At 35.0% G+C, this 22,615-nt stretch overlaps 1 protein-coding gene across 2 annotated transcripts in view; it reads right to left on the bottom strand.

Annotated features, from left to right (window-relative positions):
- Nucleotides 1-22,615, bottom strand: part of PDE3A (phosphodiesterase 3A) — a 314,238-nt gene that overhangs the window by 186,325 nt on the left and 105,298 nt on the right. The window lies entirely within an intron of this gene.

Consider the following 22,615-nt stretch of genomic DNA (forward strand, 5'->3'; position numbering starts at 1 on the left):
AGAAAAGAGTGAAGGAGTAATATTTTTGCCCCCTTCCAGAGTAAAGAGAACAAAAGGTAGGAGTGTTTTTGTTTTATTTTTGCTTCCCTGTTTTTAAGCACTTCATAATGCTCACAGATAACTGTGTGGAGAGTAACAATGTCAGTTATATTCATTTTGGGTAGAAAAAATGTAAAAGTACAATTCCAATTGATGAAAGTAAAATATAAGCATTAACATAAGCTACACAGAAAATTTGTGAAAGACTAAAATGGGCAAAAACAACACAGGCTACATTCGTGGGTGTCCTGACCCGCTCATGCTTTCTAGTTTTCTCTGGTTTTCAAAGTCGTTGAGCCATTTTACAAATCCATGAGTAACCGAAAACTGATAGCAATGCAAATGACTGTCAAAACACTGATCATCATAAATATATGCCATGTCCACTGGAATGCAATTGATTCTTGCCCTGTGGATACTGAGCAGTTTTGCATCTTTTTAAAATTCATTTTATCATTCCCTATCTGACTATAAATGTGTAATGCTTTGATTTCTCCTTTGAATCAGTTGTAACATCTTATCAGTTCCCTTGTTAATCAGCTAATATTTATATTCATTTTATTTTTGTATGAGTCATGACTTACTTTCCTAACAAAAATTATCCTTCAGATTTACACATAGGCATGTGCACATACACACACTCATAGACACATAACATAAATCAGTAAGATTTATAACTACATTGTGGTTGGATTTCAAGTACTTCTTCCCATATACTTTTTGATATTTTCTGAAATTTATTTAATAATAATGAGTTACTTCAGTAATTAGAATGAATATCATGAAAAAAAAAAAAAGAAAAAACAGCTAAAGTAATCTTCTGAGAGTTTCTACACACATATTTACTCCCAAACACATGTTTTTAAAAGCTGTCATCAGGTGACCCACTCAAAAGGAACCGGTTTTTGTTTGTTTGTTTATTTATTTTAGAGAGAGAGAGAGAAAACACGAGGAGGGGGGGGCAGGCAGAAGGAGAAGGAGAGAATCTTAAGCAGATTCCATGCTGAGGACAGAGCCCAACTTGGGACTCAATCTCACTACCTGCGACCTGGACCAAAATCAAGAATTAGATGTTTAACAGTCTGAGCCACCCAGGTGCCCCGAAAAGCCAGTTTCTAAAACACTATGCCAATCATTTTTTCATTTATAAATTGATGAATTAACAGTGAAATATCAATAAAACTGCCAATAGTCATGCCTGAGCATTAGTGAGGTAGGACTCAATCTGGTCATTTAAGCCACAATCTCCTCAGCTCTTCCAAGGGTTCATCTTAATTTCTTCAAAGTGTTTTACTAACTTAGAAAAAAATAAATCTTTGCACTCTGTCGTCTGCCATAGGTAACACAACAGTACTGAAATTACTATAGTAATAGGTAATAATACTTAAAGGCAAAATAAGTGCACAAAGGGAAGTAAATATCATAGGTTTTAAAAACACTCATTCCTTTGCAAATGCAGATAGGTGAATCCTCACAATTCTTTGGTTTTCATTGCTGATACCAATATCAGCACATAAGGGACAAAAAAATCAGCAATTCCACTATGTATCATTAGGAAATATCTACCCATTTTCCACTAAATAAATCTACATATTTGAGCGGACTTGTCGCATCCTGAACATTCAGAATAAAAGTAAAATATACTCTGAAAATTTATTAAAAATTAATCACCAAGGAACAAGCCAATGTTCCTTGTAAGAACTGTCATGGAGGGGGATCCCTGGGTGGCGCAGCGGTTTGGCGCCTGCCTTTGGCCCAGGGCGCGATCCTGGTAGACCCGGGATCAAATCCCACGTCGGGCTCCAGGTGCATGGAGCCTGCTTCTCCCTCTGCCTGTGTCTCTGCCTCTCTCTCTCTGTGTGACTATCATAAATAAATAAAAAAAAATTAAAAAAAAAAAAAAAGAACTGTCATGGAGGGATCCCTGGGTGGCAGGCGGTTTGGCACCTGCCTTTGGCCCAGGGCGCGATCCTGGAGACCCGGGATCGAATCCCACGTCGGGCTCTTGGTGCATGGAGCCTGCTTCTCTCTCTGTCTCTCTCTCTCTCTGTGACTATCATAAATAAATAAAAATGTTTAAAAAAAAAAAAAAAAGGGGATCCCTGGGTGGCGCAGCGGTTTGGCGCCTGCCTTTGGCCCAGGGCGCGATCCTGGAGACCCGGGATCGAATCCCACATCGGGCTCCCGGTGCATGGAGCCTGCTTCTCCCTCTGCCTGTGTCTCTGCCTCTCTCTCTCTCACTGTGTGCCTATCATAAATAAATAAAAAAAATTAAAAAAAAAAAAAAAAAAAAAGAACTGTCATGGGTTGCATTGTGCGCGCCTCCCCCAAAAGCTATTTTTTTTTAATTTGTTTTTTTTTTTTTTTTTTTATTTATGATAGTCACACAGAGAGAGGGGGGGGGGGCAGAGGGAGAAGCAGGCTCCATGCACCAGGAGCCTGACGTGGGATTCAATCCTGGGTGTCCAGGATCACGCCCTGGGCCAAAGGCAGACGCTAAACCGCTGCGCCACCCAGGGATCCCCCCCAAAAGCTATTGAAGTGCTAAACCCCTAGATCCTGTGAATGTGACATTATTTGCAAAAAGGGTCTTTGCAGATGACCAGTTTAAGACATGATCATCAGTATAGGCCCTAATCCAGTATGAATACATCTTTATAAAGAAAGGGAAATTTGGACACAGGGACAGATATGTACAGAGTAAAGATGATGTGAAGACACAAGGAGAATGCTATCCTCAAGCCAAGGAATGTCTGAGACCACCAGAAGTTAGGAGAGCAGCACAGAACAGATGCTTCCTTGAACTGTCAGAAGGGGACCAACCCTGCTGATACCTTCATCTTGGACTTCTACCCTCCAGAACTGTGAGACAGGGGCACTGGGTGGCTCAGACAGTTGGGCAACCAACTCTTTTGGTTTTGACTCCGGTTATGATCTCTGGATCCAGCTCCAGAGATCAAGCCCTGTGTTGGGCTCTGCGCTCAGTGGGGAATCTGCTGGAATTCCTCTCCTCTGCCCCGCCTCAATAGTGCACACATGAGTGTGCTCTCTAATAAATAAATTATTTAAGGAAGAAAGAAAAGAAGAACTATGAAAGAATACATTTCTGTTCTTTAAGCCATTCAGTCGGTACTTTGTGACAGCAGTCCCAGCAAATTAATCCAAGAATTGACATTTCATTGTCTAACTTCACATGCTACTTATTATCTCAATATAAAACACTGAATCTTTGCTCTTCCTTAAACCCATTAATAACAATTGACCAAAGGATTTTCTTGGCTCATTCCCTTCTCTTCAATTTACCCTCTATTAACACACACACACACACACACACACACACTCACACCAGGAAAAAGGAAAAATTAAGAACTCTCTGAGGGCAGTTCACAGTCATTTTTAAAATATAAATTGCAATTAACTGTTTTGGTCACTGTACATTAATTATTAACAATGTTCCATTAACATTAGTTGTTTCACATTTTACTGCTTTATGTTTAAATATCAAAAATATTTCAAAATTTATGTTTTATCTTAGACATAAAAAATTAAAATGGGACAATGGAATAAGGAACAAAAGGTTCAAGACAAGGCAAGGAGTTAAAACAAAATTAAATCATAAGGTTTCTGAAATGTTTATTAAACTTAATGGAATTCATTATCCATTAACAGATAATAATATTAAAGTGAGAAAGAACAAGCACATTGAATTATACAGAGAAACCACTTTCTTGCAGAGGTCAGAGGTAAAGCTAAAAAGTTTTCCCTTACCCCAGAAGATTGGAAACTATAAAGAAAACTTTCATTGATTTGAGGGAATGTACAAGGCTCTACCTCAGTTTCTCACGACCAGGTGATGGTTTAACAAGGAAAACTTAAAATGCTAAACAAAATATTTTATAAAAATTAGAACAGACTCTACTACTGAGTTACATAGTCTGTCACTTGCACTAATCACAGGATACTTCTGAGTGATACAAAGCCTGGAGGTAATCATAGCAACTAGCCAGTCGTTGCTTTAGGTCTGGGCAATAACTAGATAACTATGAGTGTGGGGTGAGGGAGTATAAATTCACATTTATTGCAGAATTCTGGCTACATTGCTTACTGTATAAAGAAATTAAGAAGCATCTAGGCAACCTTTTACAAGACTCTAACACACACAAAAAGATCTTTGAAAACACTCTATAAAGAAAGCATAACTTAAACAGACTCAGAGCTAAACTCGGAGTCAAGTGGGTATGTGAAGAGTAAAGACACAGATACGCACCGAGGTTTAATTCAGCAGACCTATACATTCAGAGCTCTCTAGATAAGACTTGCATGAAAATTCAGTGTCACACATTTTGGAAATTGAGTTATTTTCCCATCTATCCAATACTCTGCACTCAGAGTCCTATTTGGAAGATGAAAGGCCTTGAGAAGTGAAAGATGTTGAAACTCATAAAATAGACACCGTACCATTAATACCTTTCCTCTGACCTTTTTTCTAAGTTTGAAAAGAAACTGAATTGCAAGGCATGCAAAAGGATGAATTCTCCATAGCAACTGAATCAGAATGATTTTTCAATATTATAGTAGAAACAAAAGTAATCGAAGGAAATAGGAGAGGAGGACATATGCTTCCCATTTTAATCCCATCAAACACTTCAAGATGCAAGTATCTTTATATATTGAAAAGTCACATTTCTAATTCAAGCAACGAATACATCATACTGGGTTATTCTCCAAGCAGATAACTTTAAAAATTAATGGGTGTCATTTTCTCCCTCATGTTCAGGTCATTAGCCAGAATCTGTTTTAACTTACAGGGTTTGAGGAGTTTTGAGATAAAGACCAATGACCAGGCATGAAATCTTTGTGAATGTGATCTAAAAAGGATGTCTATGGAAAGCAGCGCTATAAAGAAAAGAAATAGTATTTTCACATTGGGAAAAAAAAAAAAAAAACCTTAAGCAGAAACTCTTACTTGCCTAATTCCTACTTCATACTGTACTTTGCACTTTCTAGGAAAAATAAATCAAGCCTTCCCCTTCCACAGAACATGAAGCATTGCTTTTGAAAGACTGGAAGCAACGGACTAAAAATTAAGCAATTGTTGCCAATTAAATCTGTAGTACAGCTGCACCCATTTAAAAAGAGCAGCTGTTGAAGAAATAAAAGTACATTCTCTGCATCAAACTACAAAACATTAAAAAACATAGTGACATTTGATTAAATGGATATTTATTAGCAACAGCTCCATATGGCTTTTACATAGATTCTTTTACATAAACAGCAGCTTCTCCTTTTACACTCAAAGTTGAGAAGCGCTTATCTCTGAAACAGTCAGACACTCTTAGCTCCAATTTTGTCCTTTGAGAAACAACTTTTATTTTAATGTGTATTATATCCAGGCCAGCCTGATTATGTATTACTGGTTCTAATGCTTTGCATTTATCAACTTGGGGTGCCAGAATGGGCTTTGCTTCTCCTAGAAGTTTTTTCGTCCTCAAGTTGTACTTGGTTTCTTCTTTCCCACATGCTCCTGAGTAACTGCTCTTTCAAGAAAATACATTCCTATAGAAATAGAATCTCTCTATGCCACAGCTTTCTGGCTATTTTGGAACAAAATTATTTGTTTCTGTATAGATTAAGAACATTCTTCTATATCAGGTTTTTTTTCTTTTTAGAGTGCAGAGAAAAGATCGTAGGTGTGTAATGTATATTTTTAGTCATGAAATTAACAAAATATTTTTCATCTTCCAGTTAAGTATTCAATTATGTAGCCTTAAGAGTCAAAGCAAAAAAAAAGAAATAACATTGTGCTTTTCATGCTTGCCAGAGAAAAGTCATTTTGAGAGCTTGTTAAAAATATATATTTACCAGGTCACTTCCCTGGAGATTCTGAGTGAATTTTGTAAGCCAAGAAGCTGGGTAGAGTTTGGGTGATTTAAGAAGAGATGCTGCAAGCAGTAAGTGGGATTTATTTTAATGCCTCAAAATGATACAAGTAATGATTAAAATGCTTCTTGTATGTATGTATTTGGGGGTGAATGAGGGAGGCTGCTTCATTGTGTTTCTTTACATACAATTCACAGATTAGGTCCCAGGATGTCCCAGATTTGGTGACACTTAGATTTATTATGGCAAAAGTCCTATCCAGGTGATCCAGGTGACCAGGACTGGTAGTGGGTTAACAAAAATTCAGTAAATGCAGTTGAGGCATATAGAGCAGAGAATCATTTAAATAAATTAAATGTACTTATCATAAGCATTTGGTTTTAACTTGAAATATTCATCATCCACACATTCATTCACCAATCTACCTGTGAAGGACAAAATCTTACAAGGTATCCTACGTGGTACTCCATGTCAGTTTTAAAGGGAAGATAACCTAAACATCCATAATATAGCCAAGTTGTTTGATCTTGACAGTTTTCCAAATATTTCACAATTCTATTACCTACAAGTAACAACATATGTTAAATATACTTGGCCTTCATCAAGTCTTCCAAAGAAAGCATTTAACCAAGTTTCCATAAAAACAAAAACAATTGTTTTCTGTTTATGTTTAAATAGCAGATATTTAAATATATGTAAATAAGTTTTAACTAATTTATGTAATTACTACACTAGTAAGTAAAAGTGAAAACAAATACAATTGATGGAACAGTATGTGTAAGTTTGGGAACAAATGCAATTGACAAACATGAATTGGTATTTTCAACAGAGCCTGGGCAGCACTACTCAGTTGGTAAGCTAGTTAAGATGAAGTCAGTGAACATCAGCCATAAAAACTTTTTTCTAGCTATGTCTCCTCTGGCATGGGAAACAAAAGCAAAAATAAACTATTAGGACTATACCCCCAAAAAAGGTTTTTCACAGCAAAAGAAACATCAAAAAAACAAAAAGGCAACCTACTGAATGGGAGAAGTTTGCAAATGATACATCTAATAAGGAGTTGATATCTAAAATTTATAAACCACAAATTCAACACAAAAAAACCCACAAATAATCTAATTTAAAAATGGGGAGAGCACTTGAATAGACAGTTTTTCAAAGAAGACATACATATGGCCAAGAGACACACGAAAATATGATCAATATCACTCATTATCAGGGAAATGCAAATAAACCCTACAATGAGATACCACCTCACACGTGTCAAAATGTCTAAAATCAAAACCACAAGAAATGACAAATGTGGTGATGATGTAGAGAGGAAGGAACACTCAAGCACTGTTAGTAGGAAGGCAAATCGATGCAGCCACTGTGGAAAACACAATGGAGTTCCTCAAAAAAATTAAAAATAGAATTGCCATTATGATCTTCCACTCAGTATTTACCCAAAGAAAATGCAAACACTAATTCAAACACCCCTAGATATTGCACATTCATTTCAACAGCCAAGATACAGAAGCAATCCCAGTATTCATTCAGATGAAGAAGTTTAGTGTATATATACAAATATTACTCAGCCACCAAAAAAAAAAAAAAAAAAAAAAAAAAAACAGAAAAGAAAAGAGAAAAGAAAAGAAAAAAGAGGTTTCCACTGTACCAACATGGATGGACCTAGAGGGTATTATGCTAAGTGAAATAAGTTACAGAAAGACAAATGCCAAACGATTTCACTCTCAAGTGGACTTTAAGAAACAAAACAAAGAAAAAAGACAAAATATAGACTCATAAGTACTGGGAACAAACTGGTGTTGTGAGAAGGGAAGTGGGTGGGGAGATAGGTAAAACAGATAATGGGGATTAAGAGTACACTCATCATGATGAGCAATAAGTAACATATAGAATTGCTGAATCACTATATTGTACATCTTAAATTAATATAACACTTCATGTTAACTATACTTCAATTAAAAAAAATAGAGGAAGTCAGTGAAGAGAATTTCTCCTATGGTTTCATTTCAGAATTTTAATGGTGTTATGTCTTCATTGTCAGTGCTAGTTTTGTTTGGTTAGTTTTGTTTATTTAGCTTCTCCCTCTATAATTTATCTTTATGAGAACATGGTCGAAATGTTATTCACATATTTTTTCTCTTTACTGTCCTCCTATGGTTTTAAGCTAAATGAAATAGCTTCTGGACAAATGATTGCTTTAAAAAGGGGGAGGGGGGGAAGTTATGTAATCCAAAGCAAACATTAAAGGAAAACTTTTTCCATGTAATGAAAATCATCAATAGACCAAGTCAAGGAAATTTATTTCTAATAAACTTGCAATTAGTCAAGGTATTTAATAAGATTATCTATTAATTTTGCAAATACTCTTATTTCTTTAAGAAATAACACTTTCAGAAGATGTAACTGATCATGTTAAGTTGTAAAATGCCTAGTGCATATAGTGGCTCATCCATAATCAGAATAATTTTTTTTAAGTCCCGGATGCTATTCTATGTGACTGATTAAGAAGAAAATAATGATAAACACCTTGAAGGCAGATGGCCTCTATTACAGAGCTAACAAACGTCATATAAGCAAGATATTCTATTGCTTTGACTTGGCATTTTACTCACTAATTTTTTATAATTTACTGTGGCATTTTGTAGCAGTAACACTAATTGCCAAATCCCTCCTATTCCTTGGCATGACACATCCCCATGACGACTCAAACTCTGCACATTCTCTTCAGAGATAGTGGGGAACTTGGCCTCACTGCTGTTAAATGAGGCCAGAAGGAAAGAGCAAAAACTTTATGGGCAGACGAATTCCTCTTCATTGCCATCCTCATAGCAAAAAGACAAATTTTCCTGAGACACTTGCTTTTGTCAACAGTGATGAAAAGGACTAAGGAAATGATGAAGAAATCTTGACATTTAGGGACTTCAGGTTTAGATAGTCTACCTTTCTCCATTTTGATCTCTTGTATATCTGCCAACTTCTTGGCTACATCAGCACTGGTCCACTGGAAATTAACTGAAGATTTTATTATACAACGTCCAACTAATAACATGCAAAAAGATTTCAAGCAATGGTGAGAAACTTCTAAGTAATTCCAGCTGCAGAAGTCTCTGATCCAAGTGTCCTCAGTGTAATCTGAATCACTTTCCAATGACAGTTGTTGCCATGCTGGCCCCAGGAAAACACTTTATAAATGTGTTCATGTTTGATGATAAGCTCAAAGGACCAAGATTTGGATAATATTATGAACAACTAAACTATTTTTCTGCAGTGAGACTCTTTTTTCCTTAACTTCCTTTTAACTCCAAACCCAGGGTAACTTTACGATTCTGGCCCTCAGCAGCAGAGATGCAAGATGTGTCATGGTATATATATCACAGGAGAATAAACTGAAAGGAATTTATGTAGAAAGGTATATGAACTTTGGCACTGGTCAATAAGGAAGAGTGGTGAAAAGGTCTCTTGGCGACAGTATGATCACGTTATACCCATAAAAAGAGAGGAGTCCATCAGTACCCATTTGATACACTTCATATAAAGGACAAGCAATTTATTCAGTGTTTCTCAACTTCTATTAACTATATCAGTTACCTTTTAAGAGAATGACTAAAAGCATTATGAGAGGCAAGAGTATTTAGAAGCAACAGACACCCTATGTCAGCTGTTACTCCTGAGAAGTATCAAAGCACTACCCGAAAAATCCTAAGTCAGTCCCAACAAAGTGCCACTTTTCTAAGAAAAGGTATAGATACGGGCCATGAGAAATTTGTTTAATAAAGGCTGAAGATGTCACATGTAAACATTTTTTAATTAGCATAATCACTTCAGTTCTTTTATTAAGATGGGAAGGAAAATGCATGAGAAAATTCAGAAGGCTGGAAGACTTTTCAACTGTCCAAAAACCTAGGCAAAGATGCATATGCCAAAATACTGACCTGAAAATGATTTGAGATTCATAACAAAAGAGGAACTTTTTACATTAGTATTGAAAATATTGCAATATATTCCATAAAATACTAGCATTTTCCTAATGTTTATAAGGATTTTGAAATATGTAATTATTCCATTAATATTTGTTGGGATTACAAAGGAGGAATATCATTTAAACCCTATTTCAAAATAGGTAGTATATTTCATGAAAAGTTCTACTTCCTGGAAATTATTCAATTACAATAAATATTTACATAATTACATTTACAGACAATTCTTAATTTTGTGGATTACATTCAATGTTTACTGAGCTTGTACTGAATGTCAAGCATCATGCTAGGTTCTAAAAACACACACACACAAGTAATAGTCATCGGGGGCTCAATGAAGGCAATATTATAGTGGATAGAGTTAGGGGCTCTGTATCCAGCACTTCTTAATTATGTGATACAACTTAGGTATTTCCAGAAGCTTTATCTGATGAAGGTATATAAAACACAAATGGTCCCTGGGGTGTTGCTATGATCAGTCATAGCTACCACTCTATTTATTTTCAAAGTATCCTCTTTGGAATCCTTGCTTCGTTTAATTTAGCAGGGTGCCTTCCAACATAGCTCCCCTGTTTATTCCACATGGACCAAGCTGTCAATGGGAATAAACCATCCTTATTCCTAAGAGCACTTTAAAATAAAAATTTACATGAACAATTCCTAAAGTTAATCATCCCTCTCTTACAATTATTATTATTAATATTACAATTGTTGACAGACTATTTTGGAAGAGTATGAGTCATCTGCAGAACCCTAAAGCTTTACACATTTTATTTATTTGTTTTTAATTAATTATTTGAGAAACAAGTACTTCCGAGATTTCAAGAAGCCAAATTTGTGGCTTCTGGCAGAAGATCAGATCTGGAGAGAACTGCTTACTCCAGTGACAAAAGAGAAAGGCAAGCTGTTGGAGCCTATGAATCATGAAGAGACTTTTCAAGCTCCATTTTTGGTGGTTATAAAGGAAGGGGGGGAGGCACTAAAGTGTTTTTCAGCAAAGATTCAGTTGCTATTTAAGGGTCTCACTCCCAACACTAACATACATAATGACAGAGAAAAAGAAATATTACCAGGTTTCTTCCTCTTACATATAATGGTGTTTCTTTAAATCAAGAATATTTTAATTACTTTAAAATATACAAATCTTTCACTCTCTTTACAACTTTAGCTTGCTGAGTTACATATGGAAGGATACATAATTCTCTGCAGGATTGTAAATCATGATAAGCACATAGGCTTGAAGGAGGAGAAGGGTTAAGAATGAAGGAATATGTGTTCCCTACAAATGCACTAAAAATATTATACATGTCGGTCTGTTCTTGGCAAAATATTTTTAAATGAGGCTTTTGGTTTACTCAATGGTGTATGGGATCAGTAGGATTTGGTTGCTATTACTCTATTTGGCACCTTAATTCATAACATGCTCAAGAAACATTAGCTCAATAATCATAATTATATATTCATGTGTTAAGAACTAGACAAAAAAAGGGCTACAGTTTCAGAAGTCTCTTTGCTAGAATTCAATGAAACAAAGCTACTTGCTTACATATGAAATGAATTCTCTCAGTGGAAATTACATTGTTCCTCCTCTGCTTTAACCTCAGTGTCAAATAAAGGAAGTGCTGGCAACAAAACTTAATGATCTAAAAAAGAGGCATTATTTTTTTTTCCAGTTTTATGAGTAGTGTTTCCCTTAGGAGTATTTATGGCTAGAAAGGGGGATATTAAATTAATAGTTATGATAATTTAACTCAACAATCCTAACCTAAAATTTTGAATATTTTTTCAAAGCAGTCATAGTATTTTTACTCACTGGTATCTATACCAACTCAAGAGGGAACATTAAGATATTAGAAATTGGGTATAATTCTGAACAATAAATTTTATACTAGAAATAACCCCTCCAAAGAGATGATCAAGTTTTAACATTAATACAAGCTTTTATTTAATACCAAATGCTTTAATATCATCTACAAATAAAAGAAATTGATGTGCAACTTGAGAATAGTGCTATTTCTACACATTTTAAAAATACCCACACGTTGGGATGCCTGGGTGGCTCAGCGGTTAAGCATCTGTCTCCAGCTCAGGGCGTGCTTCCGGGGTCCTGGGATCGAGTCCCACATCAGGCTCCTTGCAGGGAGCCTGCTTCTCCCTCTGCCTGTGTCTCTGCCTCTCTCTGTGTGTCTCTCATTAATAAATAAATAAAATCTTTATGGGATCCCTGGGTGGCGCAGCGGTTTGGCGCCTGCCTTTGGCCCAGGGCGCGATCCTGGAGACCCAGGATCGAATCCCACGTCGGGCTCCCGGTGCATGGAGCCTGCTTCTCCCTCTGCCTGTGTCTCTGCCTCTCTCTCTCACTGTGTGCCTATCATAAATAAATAAAAAAAAAAAAAAAATTTTAAATCTTTAAAAAAAAACACACATTAAAGTTCAACACATATGGATATGAATTCCAGCCTTGCCGTACACCTGAGACAAATGACTTAATCTCTACAAAACTACATTTCCTTATGAGGAGCACGAAGATAACAACACAAATTTATAGGGTTGTTGCATCAAAATAAATAGTATTCTTAAAGCGCTTAGCATGGTAGGAATAATTGAAAGCTCTGATTGATCCAAGATAAAAACCGCTGCTTTCTGGCCAAATCTCAACTCTTTTTTTTTTTTTTTTTTGACAGCTTCTTCTCCCTTAAGTACTCTTTTTAACCAAACAGCTTGGGCACTAGTTAAGACATAACTAGTTAAGACATAACTAGCTGTAAACACACACTGAATCCTACTTAATGATACACATGCTGATAGATTTCAGGGAAATGCACCCCTGTCTGCAAATACTTTGAAATGCATCAAAAAATTTAGATGCCCTGGTAAATTGATAAATTTTTGGAGAGATGGACAGATAAGAAAATAGTATAAAATGTTAATGATAGAATCTAGCTGGTATGCACATGGGTGTTCAATGTAAATTTCTCGCAACTTTTCAGTATGTTTAACATTTTCTGTATACAAAGTTGGGGGGAAAATACCCAGCATGCCTCACTGAAGCTTCTGAATCTTAATATGCTCAAAAGTTCAATTCCAGATAAGGGAAATGGTGGGGGGAAAACTTAACTGCCTTCTATTCAAGTCAAAAATAATGCTTGGAAGAATACATGAATTTTAACCAAAAGATAGGACGCCTCAGTTGTCTGGCTAACGTATGAATCACACACATGAAATCAATGATTTTTCTTTTCTTCCTATTTTTCCATAAACTCAGTCATGAAATTTCCTCTGTCTTAAACTTAATTCTGTTGAAGAACATACCGATAAACTGATAGCCCTGGAGAGAATGTGTTATCAAGGGAGTCTCTGTATTTTCTAATTTTTAGGAATCAGGTATGTCTATAATTCTCAAAATCATGCTTCCACTGCCTTCTGCTCTACTTCTCTACCTCCATGCTCAAGTCAGCAGGAAGACACTCTTGCTTGTTTTACGTTTGAGATTTTAGCAGAAACTCAGAGTTCTTTTCATCTCTCCTTTATCTAGCTAATGAATTATTCTTTTTGACTTGTAGCCTTCATTTGCACATCAGCTCACAGTGCTGTTCCTTATGACTTGGTAAAAATAAAGCATTTGTTTAACAATGGAGCATGAGAACATTATTTCTGATCAGAAACTGGAAGATTGTAATAACTTACTTGCAAACTGTGTGATAATCAGGGGCATAAATCTGCTAGCACATAGTTTTGTTGTTTTGCGGGAGTGGGGGGAAGCTGTGTGCTTGGGGATTTTTGCTATTTTTTTTTTTAACTGGAGGAAAGAGGTATGTATTGATGGTGAAATATTTAACTTAGAATTTTATTATAGCAGCTTCAGATTTCACAGGCTATCCCTAATCAAAAGTGTAGTGTTTTGTTTTTTTTTTTTGCTCCAAAAGATTTCCCCTGGACTTTGAAATCCTTGAAAATGTCAAGAGAATGACTTTCCTTTTCCTTTCTACTGGTGATTAATACTAAGTGTATAATGGAGAAAGGAATATCCTCAAAATGTAGCTTAGCAGTGAGTATATGAATGAAGGTCTGACTCACCTGCACTAAATTCTCGGACAGTATTATTTGGAAACAAAGCAATTTTCTTTATTTTTTATTTTTTTTTTACTCATAACTAATGATGACCCTGTTACACCAAAAAAAAAAAAAAAAAGGTTCAGCTGTCACTTTATTGCTAATGGCAGAAAGGAATATGGGACATTCAGCAATTATAGTCTTGATAATTTTCAGTGTGTAGTTTAATAAGTACTGACAATTTTAGCCCACAGATTCAAAACAATTTGATGGAATTTGCCAAGGGTTATAATCTTGTTGACATATCTTTCTGCTCTTTGGGGAAGGACTTTTCATCTAAACCCCAAGGCATTGGTTTGAATCCCCACAGACCCAAGCATATGTTCAAGAGATTCATAGTCTATCCTTCTTGGATAATTTAGATAATCACATAGACTGAATTATCCTTCAATGCCAACTATATTCTGCTATAGTAGGTTCATAGGATATATGATGCCACAAGGTGGAACAGCGCAGGCAGTGATCAAGACAGACTAGTGCCAGGAAATCTGCTTTAAGTTCTCATTGTTCTCAGGGCAGAGATATCATTGAATGACTCCCCACACTCCGTCAAGTTTCTTTGAATGTTTTTTGAAAGTTTCATATGATTATTTGTTTTTCTTACCCAAGCCCCTAAAAACACATATAGGGTCAAAAGTAGTTTCTCCTCAGTCATCAGTATCCTTTCATTTAATAAACATGGGGTCTTGTTTCTCATAGTTGCTACCAAGAAGTTTAGAGCAAATTTAAGCTACCCACAGAAAATTAAGACTCTGATAGCATTTGTTAATGTTATTATTATTGTTACAAGTCTCACTTCTGGCCCCATTTTTATGCCTTTTCTTTTCCTTTAACACATATTTTTTAACTTATACATTGCCTCATATATATTTTATCTATTTATAAAAGCAGTAATATGGTTGCAAATGTGTTAACCATGGGATCTCCAGAGGGAAGGTGTGTTTGGTATAACACAATATAAGGATTACAGCACATAATTCATAAGTAATAATATTACTGGTATATATAAATATACAAACTTGGGGCACCTAGGTGGCTCAGTCAGTTAAGCATCTGCCTTTAGCTCAGGTCAGGATCCTGGGGTCCTGGGATCGAGGCCTGCATTGGGCTCCCTGCTCAGTGGGAAGTCTGCTTCTCTTGCCCTCTGCTCTTGTGCTCTCACTCTGTTTCCCTCTCAAATAAATAAATCTTGATTGATAGATAGAGATAGATAGATAGATAGATAGATAGATAGATAGATAGATAGATAGATAGACAGACCGACCAACTTTGTGTTTTAAATACTGTAGGGCCAGTTGATTCCTAAAGATTATTTTTGTTGATCTTTCCCCCAACTTTCATATCCTTAGCCAACTTATGATTGCTTTTATTTCTTTATATTTTTTATTAACATACATCTTCCTTAGCTCAACACTGTAAGATTCGGCCTTCTTCATTGTTCTTCAATACTGTACAGTGCTTAGCTCACTGCTGGGAACCTCCTAGGTAGATCTTCAAAACTTACAATAAATACAAATAAATAAATTCAAGCTTTATATACACACACACATACATGATAAAAAAAATACAGCTAGATTGCATTTTTTCCCTTAATTTTATCTGTCCCACTTCTCCACCCCTTGCTTCTTTCAACCAACAATTTGTTCCATGAGTCTTTTTTTTTCCTTTGGATTCCACATATGAGATCATATGGTATTTGTCTTTTTCCTTCACTTGGCATAAACCCTCTAAGTCCACCCATGTTGTCAAAAATAGCAAGATTTAACTCTCTTTATGGCTGAATAATATCCCATTGTACATATACACCACAACTTCTTTATCCATTCATCTACTGATGGACGCTTGAGTTGTTTCCATATCTTGGCTATTATAAATAGTGCTGCTGAACACTGGGTACAGATATCTTTTTGAGTTAGTGTTTTTTTGTTAACTTCAAATAAATAACCAGAAGTAGAACTGCTTGATCCTGTGGTACTGATAAAATTTTTAGTTTTGTGAGAAACCTCCCCACTATTTTCCATAGTTGTACCAGTCTACATTCCCACCAACAGCACACAAAGGTTTCCTTTTGTCTACATCTTTGTCAACACTTATTTCATGCCTTTTCTAGAATATTCATTCTAAAAGGTGTGAGGTACTATCTCTTGTAGTTTTTTCATTTCCCTGATAATTAATGATGACTATCTTTTCATGTACCTGTTGGTCATCTGTAAATCTTCCTTGGAAAAAAAATGTATATCAGATCTTCTGCTCATTTTTTAATTGAATTGTGTTTTTGTTGAGTTATATCAGTTCTTTATATATTATGAATATTAACCCCTTATTAGATTTATAGTTTGTAAATATTTTCTGCCCTTCAGTACATTGCCTTTTCATTTTGTTGGCTGTTTCTTTTGCCGTGCAGAAGCTTTTTAGTATGATGGAGTACCCATTTATGTTTGCTTTTGTCTTTAGTGTCAGATTAAAAATAATCATCACCAAGATTTATGTCAAGAAACTTATTTCCTATGTTTTCTTATAGTTTAATGGTTTCAGGTCTTATATTTAAGTCTTTAATCCACTTTAAGTTAATATTGGTTTATGGTGTAAGATAATGGTTAATTCTCTTTTTTTGCATGTAGCTGTTCAGTTTTCCCAAAAAAATTTACCAAAGACACTGTCCTTTCCCCATTATATAATCTTTGTTCCTTTATTGTAAGTCAATTGATCATATATGCATACGTTTGTTTTGGGCTTTCTATTCTGTTCCATTGATCCATGTTTCTGTTTTCATGCCAATACCATACAGTTTTAATTACTATAGCATTGTAATGTAATCTGAGATCAGAGAGCATGATGCCTCCAGTTTTGTTGTTCTTTCTCAAGATTACTTTGGCTATTTGCGTGTGTCTGTGGTTCCATATATATTTTAGAATTCCTCGTTCTATTTCTTCGAAAAACTCCTTTGGAGTTTTTTATAGAGATCATACTGAATATATAGACTGCTTTGGGTGTTTGGATATTTTAACAACATTGATTCTTCTAAAATATAAGCAGAGGGATCCCTGGGTGGCGCAGCGGTTTGGCGCCTGCCTTTGGCCCAGGGCGCGATCCTGGAGACCCGGGATCGAATCCCACGTCGGGCTCCCGGTGCATGGAGCCTGCTTCTCCCTCTGCCTGTGTCTCTGCCTCTCTCTCTCTCTCTCTCTGTGACTATCATAAATAAATAAAAATTGAAAAAAAAATATTTAAAAAAAAATAATAAAATATAAGCAGAGAACATATTTCGATCTGTGTCTTCTTCAATTTCATTAATGTCTGGCAGTTTTCAAAATACAGATCTTTACCTCCTGTGTTAAAATTATTCCTAGGTATTTTATTATTTTTGATGCAACTGTAAATGCATTTTGAACTATTAATACATAGTTCATTGATAGTGTAAAGATATGCAACAGAATTTTGGGTACTGATTTTGTATCATGCAACTTAACTGAATTTATTAGTCCTAAGTTTTTTTGATGGGCTCTTTAGAATTTTCTATATTTAACATGATGCCATATGCAAATAGTGATGGCTTAAGTTCTTCCTTTCCAATTTGGATGTCTTTTATTTTTTTCTTACCTAATTGCTATGGCTAACACTTCCAATACTATGTTAAATAAAAGTGACAAGAGTGGACATCCTTGTCTTATTCCTAATCTTAGAGGAAAGCTTTCAGCTTTTCACCACTCTGTCTAATGTTATCTATGGGCTTGTTATATGTGACTTTGAGTATGTTGAGGTATGTTTCCTCATTTCTACTTTATTAAGAGCTTTTATCACAGATATTCAGTTTTGTCAAATGCTTTTTCTGCTCTTCACATATTGAGATGATTATATGATTTTTATTCTTCATTTTATTTTATTTTATTTTTTTTTATTCTTCATTTTAATGTGTTGTGTCATATGGAGGATTTGCAGATGTTGAACCATCCTTTAATGCTTGAATTATTTTTATATTCCAAACACAGATGAGTTGACAATCCACTTATTAGGATCACAATATCAAATCCATCTCACAAAACTCAAATACCATTAAAGTAAATATTATGTAACATGAAATACATGTACCTTGTTTCCCCTTTACCATGTGACATAGATATTATCAAGGTATTTATTTTTTTTCCCAGCCTAAGGACATTATAGATTAATATTAAATTTGTAACATCAGTATTTTACTTGATAATGGCAATGTTGTCCTAGTATTTTTCTAAATATTGCCACAATCCTCAAAATAAGAATAAAAATTAGAAGAACAAAATCTTTATTTTACATCTCAAAGGAAAGAATACATTATATAAAAGTGATTAAGGCAAAAGATTTAAGTAAAGAAAGCCACCTGATTTTAAGCTCTAGGACATCTACCATAAACTACAGTACAAACTAAAGCATTCAAACAGTTCTTGTGCCTATGGTTTCTTGGTTCTGACTCACTCCATTCCTGTTTCTACTTCCATGATTATCTAGCACCAGCCTCTTGTATCCCCAGGAATAGTTCAAAAGCATCTGTTTTTCAGTTTATTCATTAGGAGTTGAGCCTGTATAGCCTGTGTCTTCAGCCCATTGAAATCCCCATTTCCAGATACACAAAAGCAAAGCATTTCTTTTGTTCATTACATACCAAGCATGCAGAAAGAGAATATATTATTTAATTAGGCACAGAGGTTGCAACCTTTTTCTTACTCTTGAGATTTTACCATAGAACAGAACTCACTGAGAAAAAATAAGTGTGATCTCACTGAGGATACTGAGCCCAAGAATTTGGACATTTACTGATTTCAATGTAGGAGAGAGTAGAGGAGCCCAGGAATTTGAAAAGATATACAGCCATACCTCATTGTACTGTGTACTTTGCTTTACTGTGATATTACATTTTTAACAAACTGGAGGTTGGTGGTAGCCCTGCATCAAGCAAGTCTATCTGTACCACGTTTTTCACCAGGATTTGCTCACTTTGAGTCTCTGTATCATGTCTTAGTAATTCTCACAATATTTCAAACTTCTTTCTATTAATATATTTGTTATGGTGATCTGTGATCAGTGGTTACAACTCACTGAAAGCTCAGATAACATTTTTTAGCAATAAAATATTTTTAAATTAAGGTATGTACTTTTTTAGACATAAGGGTATGTCTATTTAGACACACTTAATAGGCTATACTATAGCATAAACACAACTTTTATATGTACTAGAAATCCAAAAAAAAAAAAAAAATCATTGGACTTGCTTTACTGCAGTGGTCTGGAACTGAACCTTCAATACCTCTGAAGTAGGCCTATGTAGTACATATACATTATATATTTTTCCCTATATTTAACATAAAAGGTAGATAGGAAAGGGAAACTTTCATCATTAAAGAACAGACTGCTTTCATCCATTTTTGATCAAAGGGATCTAAAGAGATTGATTGACAAATCATTCATCTATTCTGGTCTGTAAAGATTCAATAATCACAGCACCCTCCTATCTACACCAAAAAAAAGAAATGAAGAAAAGGGGAAAGAAAAAGAAAGGGAAAAAGAAAAAAGAGAGAAAGAGAGGGAGGAAGGGAAGGAAGGAAGAGGAGAAGAGAAAAAAAAAATACGTTTATCTGCTGTGAATAATGGCCCAAAGCTATCACTTCCTAATCCCTGGAACCTGTGAATGTTACCCTATATGGCAATAGGGAACCATGCAGATGTGATTAAGGATGTTGAGAAGGTGAGATTATCTGGATTATCTGGGTAGCCTTAATGTCATCACGAAGATCCTTTTAAAAGGGAGTCAGAGAAAAATCTAAAAACAACAGAGGCAGAAGGCAATATGAGGACTAAAACAAGACACTAAGCTGCTGGCTTTGTTGAGGGAGGAAGAGGCCAAGAGCCAAGGAATGCAAAGAATGCAACTCTAGACAATAGAAAAGGAAAGAAAAAGAATTTTCCCCTAGAATCTCTGGAGGGATCAAAGCCTGCTGAAACCTTGACTTTCCACCAGTTAAACTGACTTCATACTTCTGACCTCCAGGATAATAGAAGAATAAATATGTGTTGTTTTATGCCTCTGAGTTTGTGGCAATTTGTTTTAGAAGCCACAGGAAATTAGTATACCTACATTAAACTCTAAAAAATTTTGTCACCAAAATAATTGTAAGGAGAATGACAATTCAAGAAAATACTAAGAAAAAAAAATACCTACAACATATAAATTGGCAAAAGATATGTATCCAAAATCTATAAAGAAATCTTATGATATAATCCAAAGACAAACCATTTATAATAAAGCGGGCAAAAAACACAAAAGGCCACTTCATGGATGTCTCCTAAATATATGAGAAGAGATTCAACTTCACTAGTAATGATTAACATGACAATAAAAAAACACCATAAATTTCATTTCATTCCCATCAGATTTGTTAGTATGTAGAACTAAAATACTTTTAGACAGTAATATTCTAAAAATACTGCAAATAACCCAAAAGCCCATCAACACTACAATGGGTAAATATGTTATGTCACCATACCTTCATACAATGAATGAATATACAGTGCGGAAATGAATGAACTATAGATAAAGAGATCAAACATTGTTGAATCAAAGAGATGGGAGGAAAAAAGCAAATCAGAAAAATACTGTGTGTTTCTACTGTTATAACATTCAAAAATAGACAAAGCAAAAACATATTTTTAAAGGATTAATATAATAAAGAAAAGCAAGACAATTATTTTTACAAAACTCACAATATGGATTAACTAAGGAAAAGAGTAATATGGGATCAGGGTTGGGCTTCCAGCGAGCTATAAAGTAATGATCTATTTCTTAAGCTGATCAGTGAAATATAAGTGTTTATTATTCTTCAAACTGTACTTATAGCACATAGATTCATTCCATATGCACAACATTCGTAATTAAAAGTTTTTAATCTGGGATCCCTGGGTGGCGTAGCGGTTTGGCGCCTGCCTTTGGCCCAGGGCGCGATCCTAGAGACCCGGGATCGAATCCCACGTCGGGCTCCCGGTGCATGGAGCCTGCTTCTCCCTCTGCCTGTGTCTCTGCCTCTCTCTCTCTCTCACTGTGTGCCTATCATAAATAAATAAAAATTAAAAAAAAATATTTAAAAAATAAAAAATAAAAAAAAATAAATAAAAGTTTTTAATCTACAAAAGTTCAATGATGCAACTCACCAGGACTGTTTAATAACAGATTAGATACCATTTATAAGATCCACCTTCCTATTTGGATTGTTCATTATTGATTGCTGAAAAAGTTATAGATCTCACATGTAAGATCACACATAACAAGCTTGCACTGAGTGTCATTTAGAATATGTTAACCGCAACACATTTAAAAGATGTACCATGTTGGTAAGTACTCAATTTATTTAAAATGTAAATCTGAAAATATACACTCTAATATCTTTAGATAGTAAGATACTTATGTGCCCCTAAACTCTGTTTAATCCAAGCCAAATTTAAAAATTCCCTCAAAAAGAGACTAAAAGCTAGACATTCCAAAGATTTCAGAAGAAACCCTGATAAGACTTATACTTTAAACTCTTCTTTATTTTTCTTCGGATGAAGAGTCACTAGCTATTTACTGGTTGGCTTTTTTTTGTTGTTTGGTTTTGTTTTTCTTGTTTTTGTTTTTTGTTTTTGTTTTTTTTTGAGATCTAGTTCTTAAGAGGAGTTGGAGCTGTGATAATGTGGTCATTTTCATTAATCAAATCCCAGAGAGATGACTAGATTGAGAGTGAGATAAGCACTGAAGAGTGTAGGATTTTATATCTAACTGAATAGTTAGTTGTGTCTTGAGGAGAAATGAAAAAAAAAAAAAAACTGGTGTCTCTCTCTCTTTTCCAGTTTCCAGAATTTCATACTGATTGGGATTGCAGTGGGTATGAAGGGAGGAGCAGAAGTTGCAAGAATCTACAGAAACTATAACCCTCCTTAAAACTGATCCCAAAGAGGTCAACTATCAGGTGGCAGAGATTTTCCACTAAAGACCCTGAAAGACACAGAAGAAAAAAAGAGGGCTGACTGCAGTTTGTTACACACTGAATTACTTAATGCAACAACTGAAGAATCCCTTCCTAGTTGTCTGTTCTTATCCATTCTCCCAGGAAATATGTTAAAAATGCAGAGTCCTAAACCCCAGTTCTGGTCAATGAATAAGAATCTCTGGGGTGGTACCCAAACATCACCTAAGTTATACTGGCACACATTCTAATGTATCCCTATGAAAAACAATGCTCTCTTAATGTGGGAGAGATGTATCTTTTCTTTCAGTTTTACATTTGGTTCAATATTCCCCAGTTTGAATGTAAGTACTGTTTATGGTTCCCATCCTTTCCAACTGTGCCAGTGCCACACTGGTTAATATATACTTAATATATGTATAATGCATATTTAATATATATATTTATTCTAAATATCACCTTTTCCATTTCAAGTGTCAAATATAGCAGCTGACAGACATGTAAAAGATATTCCATGAATATTTTTTGAATAAAAAGGTCAGAAAAATGGACTTGAACAATATCATATAGCAAATATTATTTTGGCATAAAATCTAAAATTCATTCTTTCTTTGAAATATGCACTTT

This window comes from Canis aureus, chromosome 25 (assembly GCF_053574225.1).
Source record: "Canis aureus isolate CA01 chromosome 25, VMU_Caureus_v.1.0, whole genome shotgun sequence".
Classification (NCBI taxonomy): domain Eukaryota; kingdom Metazoa; phylum Chordata; class Mammalia; order Carnivora; family Canidae; genus Canis; species Canis aureus.